A 6000-nucleotide genomic window follows, 5' to 3' on the forward strand; every position below is an offset into this window, starting at 1 on the left:
CATACTCTTTAAGAGTTTGGGTCATCCAAAGTAATTGAGCACAACATGAACCAGCGGCAATGTATTCCGCTTCGGCGGTGGATAAGGATACTGAGTTTTTTCTTGGAAGACCAAGACACAAGAGATCTACCAAGGTATTGACAAGTACCTGAAGTGAAATTTCTATCAACCTTGTCACCGGCATAGTTCGAGTCGGAGTAGCCAACAAGATCAAAGGAAGCCCTCTTTGGATACCAAATGCCAAAATTTGGTGTATGTATTAAGTATCTCACTATCCTCTTCATGGCCTTAAGATGACATTCCTTAGGAGCAGCTTGATATCATGCACACATGCACACACTTAGCATGATATCAGGACGTGAAGCACATAGATATAATAATGAACCAATCATAGAGTGATAAACATTTTGATCGACCGGTTCACCATCTTTGGTCAAATCAAGATGTCCACTAGTAGGCATGGGTGTAGTCATACCTTTGCATTCTTGCATATTGAACTTCTTGAATAAGTCCTTGGTGTACTTCATTTGAGAGACAAAGGTGACTTCCTTAGTTTGCTTGATTTGCAAACCAATAAAGAATTTGAGTTCACTCATCATAGACATCTCAAACTTCTCTGACATTAGCTTCCCAAACTTTTCACTAAAATGAGGGTTAGTTGATCCAAATATAATATCATCGACACAAATTTGGCATACAAATAGTTCTCCATTAACCCTTTTAGTAAAAAGAGTAGAATCTATTTTTCCAATTTCAAAGCCTTTTTCAATAAGAAACTTGGCCAAGCATTTATACCATGCTCTAGGAGCTTGTTTAAGACCATAAAGGGCTTTGTGAAGTTTGTAGACATGATTAGGTTTCTTAGGATTGACAAAGCCGGGAGGTTGCTTAACATAAACTTCCTCCTCAATTTCACCATTTAGAAAAGCACTTTTAATGTCCATTTGGTACAAAGTGATATCATGGTGATTAGCATAAGCAAGTAAGATGCGAATGGACTCAAGTCTAGCAACGGGAGCATATGTCTCACCATAGTCCATACCTTCGACTTGTGTGTAGCCTTGGGCGACGAGACATGCTTTGTTGCGAACTACTTGTCCATCTTCATCTTGCTTGTTGTGAAACACCCATTTGGTACCAATGATGTTGTGGTTGTTGTCGGGCTTTTCAACCAATGTCCACACTTGATTTCCCTCAAAGTTGTGTAGCTCTTCATGCATAGCGTTTATCCAATTCGGATCTTCCAATGCTTCTTCAACCTTCATAGGTTCAATGCGAGAGATGAATGAATAGTGTTCACAAAAGTTAGCTAAACGAGTTTTTGAGCGAGTGATTCTCCTGGTTTGGATATCATTGTAGATTTGCTCCACGGGATGATCTTTAGCAATTCTTGCTCGAACTCGTGAAAGCTTTTGCTTGGGTCTTTGTTGAACATCTTCTTCATCTTGTTCTTCTTCTTGGCCTTCTTCATTGTTAGCGTTGTCGTTCTCTTGTCGTGGTGGAGAAGGAGGTTGTTGACGTTCGTCTTGGTGCACTTCCTCGTTTTCTTCATCTTGGTGTGTCCCACTCGTGGATGCTTCCATATCAATTCTTCATTCACCTTGTTGTGAGGTAGAAGCTTCCACTTGGACGGATGAGGTACTCTCCTTCACCTCCATTGGACGAATCATGCCGATAGACAAGTCTTGGATTGCTTCCGAGGGATTTTTGTCTCCTACATCAATTGGCAATTGCTCTACTTGTGAGCTGTTAGATTCATCAAACTTCACATCTATCATTTCTTCAACCTTTCAGGTGAAATTGTTGTAGACACGGTATGTGTGAGAGTTTGAGCCATAACCAAGTAGGAAACCTTCATGAGACTTAGGAGCAAATTTAGAACGACGATGCTTATCAAGAATGTAGCACTTTGAGCCAAATACTCGAAAGTATCCAACTTGGGGTTTGTTACTGGTGAGGAGCTCGTATGCCGTCTTGCCGAGTAGTTTGCGAAGATACAAACGATTTGTCGCATGACAAGTTGTCTCAACCGCTTCCGCCCAAAAGTGTTTTGGCATCTTGTACTCATCAAGCATTGTTCTTGCCATCTCGATAAGAGTCCGGTTCTTCCTCTCAACAACTCCATTTTGTTGAGGTGTGTACGTAGCTGAGAACTCATGTGTAATCCCTTCTTCATCAAGAAAGGTGTCCACATTTGCGTTCTTGAACTCCGTTCCGTTGTCGCTCTGAACCTTCTTGATCTTCACATCAAATTGATTTTGGGCCTTCCTAGCAAAGTTTTTGAAGATCTTTTGGACCTGAGATTTGTCATCAAGAAAGAACACCCACGTAAATCTTGAAAAATCATCAACTATGACCAGACCAAATGAGTTACCACCGAGACTCTTGTAGGCGTTTGGACCAAAGAGATCCATGTGAAGTAGCTCGAGTGGTCTTCTTGTGGTCATGATGTTCTTAGCGCGATGACTTCCTCCAACTTGTTTCCCTGCTTGACAAGCACTACAAAGTTTGTCCTTGTCAAATATGACATCGTTAATGCCAAGGATATGATTTCCTTTAATGAGTTTGTCAAGGTTTCGCATGCCCACATGGCCTAGCCTTCTATGCCACAACCAGCCTTTAGAAGATTTAGCAATTAAGCAAGTTTTAGGTTGAGCCTTTTTAGTGAAATCAACAATGTAAAGATCTCCTCTACGTATACCAGTAAAGACCATTTTATGATTATCTCTACGAAACACTTGGCAGTCTACTTCAGTAAACAGGACATTGAAACCGAAATCAGCAAGTCTAGATACTGAAAGTAAGTTGTAGCCAAGAGATTCAACGAGCATGACATTTTGTATGGAGCTATCATGTGAGATGTCCACCTTACCCTTTGAATTATCACCAAAAGTGACATACTTTCGAGGGCCGTCGTTTTCAGCAAGCTCACGGAACATGTCTTTATCTCCGGTCATATGATCAATACATCCACCATCAAGGACCCATTCCTTTCCTCCAGCCATGTAGCCGCGAAGATTTGCCATATGACCAAAGTGTCTCCTCACATCATCGAGATCATAGTCACTATCATCATCATCCTCATCAGAGTATCCATGTTCAACATCATCTTGTGATTGATCAATTCCTAGAGAGGGTAATTCAATAGATAAATGATCATTTCTATGGTTATCTTTATGAATTCTAATAGCTCTGGAAATGATATTGCTAATGATTTCAACATCTCATTTGGCACTCGTAAGATTAGTAAGCTCAAATAAGCACTCACCAAATTTGGGATCATTGGAACTCATCTTAATCAAGGCAATAGACTTATGGAGGATTTCATCTAGATCTTCCAAGGAATAATTTGGAAAGAGTTCCTAAAGAAATTTCCATATGGTGTAGGCACACTTAAGAGTAGGCAAACATCCAATCAAGTTTCTAGGCAAGCCTCTAGTGATAAGATTAACAGTTCTAAGATTGCGAATCATGTCAATTGACTCATCAAGGGTAGGATGCATGGGATCAACATGAGGTGCACAAGGGCTAGCAATATACTTGTTCAAGTGATATTCATTGAAAATCTCAAGCATTTAATTTTTCCATTCATGAAAATATTCTCCATCAAGAATAGGCACTCTATGTCTAAGACTCCCCAAAGTAGACTCATCCATCTTCCTCCAATGGTGTTTAAACCAAGGCAATGGAGACCAAAGCTCTGATACCAATTGAAACAATCGAGAAGAGGTGTCTAGAGGGGGGTGATTAGACACTAAGTGCTAAAAGTTGCAGTTTTTAATTTCTTTAAGTTGAAGTGGAGTTTTGGCACAAGTTTAAGAAACGCAATACATATCCAGCAAGCATTCAAAGAGTATATGAGCAACGGAAAGTAAAGCATGCAACTTGCAAGAATATAAGGGGAAGGGTTTGGAGAATTCAAATGCAATTGGAGACACGAATGTTTTTGTCGTGGTTCCGATAGGTGGTGCTATCGTACATCCACGTTGATGGAGACTTCAACCCATGAAGGGTAACGGTTGCGCGAGTCCACGGAGGGCTCCACCCACGAAGGGTCCACGAAGAAGCAACCTTGTCTATCCCATCATGGCCATCGCCCACGAAGGACTTGCCTCACTAGCGGTAGATCTTCACGAAGTAGGCGATCTCCTTGCCCTTACAAACTCCTTGGTTCAACTCCACAATCTCTGTCGGAGGCTCCCAAGTGACACCTAGCCAATCTAGGAGACACCACTCTCCAAGAAGTAACAAATAGTGTGTTGATGATGAACTCATTGCTCTTGTGCTTGAAATGATAGTCTCCCCAACACTCAACTCTCTCTCACAGGATATGAATTTTGTGGAAAGAAGATTTGAGTGGAAAGCAACTTGGGAAGGCTAGAGATCAAGATTCATATGGTAGGAATGGAATATCTTGGCCTCAACACATGAGTAGGTGGTTCTCTCTCAGAAAATGTGTATTGGAAGTGTAGGTATGTTCTGATGGCTCTCTCCACAAATGAAGAGTGGGTGGAGGGGTATGTATAGCCTCCACACAAAAACTAACCATTACACACAATTTACCAATCTGAAAAACTCGGTCAGACCGATTTAGCAAACCTAGTGACCGTTAGGGTTTTTGGTGGGACCAACTGGATCAACTCGATGGGATCGATGTGCTAGGGTTAGGGTAAAACCAAAACTCTGTTTGACCAATTACTCAAACTCGGTGAGACCGATTTGGGTGATAAGCGAAACAGAGAGTTGGCCAAGCAAACTCGGTGGGGCCGATTGCATATCTCGGTGGGACCAAAAATATTGCAACAGGTAACAGAGAGTTTGCAAGCCCATCTCGGTGAGACCGAGATCCCATCGGTGAGACCGAACTGATTAGGGTTTCTGGCAGTGGCTATGTCAACTGAACTCGGTGGCTCTGGATAGAGAGAATCGGTGGGGCCGAGTTTGACTTTTGGTTTAGGACATATTTGGAAGTGAGAAAGTGGTTGAGGGCTTTGGAGCATATCACTAAGCACTTTGAGCAAGCAAGCCATTAAGCAACACATTATCCCTTCTTAATAGTATTGGATTTCCTATAGACTCAAATGTGATCTTGGATCACTAAAATAGAAAATGTAGAGTCTTGATCTTGAAGCTTGAGCCAATCCTTTGTCCTTAGCATTTTGAAGGGGTTCCACATCCTCTAGTCCATGCCACTTCATTGTTGAACTTATCTGAAACATACTAGGTAAAAGTGTTAGACCAACAAGAGATATGTTGTCATTAATTACCAAAACCACCTAGGGAGCACTTGTGCTTTCAGCGAGCCGGTCAGACCGTTCGGTTTCTTTGCTGGCTGTGAGTCGATCGAGTCGGCCGCGGGCGGCCAGCGCCAGCGGCATCAGCCAGCCTCCGGCTTGGCGGCCGACACTAGCTGGGCCCATGTTCATCAAGATCTACGACTTCCTCTGGGGGGTAAGCTGCGGAGGCCCCCGCTCCGGATCGCCGGGTGTTGGTGTCAAAACCGGCGGATCTCGAGTAGGGGGTCCCGAACTGTGCGTCTAGGCCGGATGGTAACAGGAGGCAGGGGACACAATGTTTTACCCGGGTTCGGGCCCTCTTGATGGAGGTAAAACCCTACGTCCTGCTTGATTAATATTGATGATATGGGTAGTACAAGAGTAGAACTACCACGAGATCAGAGAGGCTAAACCCTAGAAGCTAGCCTATGGTATGATTGTATGTTGTGGTTGTTGTCCTACAGACTAAAACCCTTCGGTTTATATAGACATCGGAGAGGGTTAGGGTTACACAAGGTCAGTTAGAAAGGAGGAGATATCCATATCCATATTGCTTAGTTTGCCTTCCACGCCAAGTAGAGTCCCATCCGGACACGAGACGAAGTCTTCAATCTTGTATCTTCATAGTCTAACAGTCCGGCCAATGGAGATAGTCTGGCTGTCCGGAGACCCCCTCTAGGACTCCCTCAGTAGCCCCTGAACCAGGCTTCAATGACGATGAGTC

This window comes from Triticum aestivum, chromosome 4A (genome assembly GCF_018294505.1).
Source record: "Triticum aestivum cultivar Chinese Spring chromosome 4A, IWGSC CS RefSeq v2.1, whole genome shotgun sequence".
In the NCBI taxonomy this organism is placed as follows: Eukaryota; Viridiplantae; Streptophyta; class Magnoliopsida; order Poales; family Poaceae; genus Triticum; species Triticum aestivum.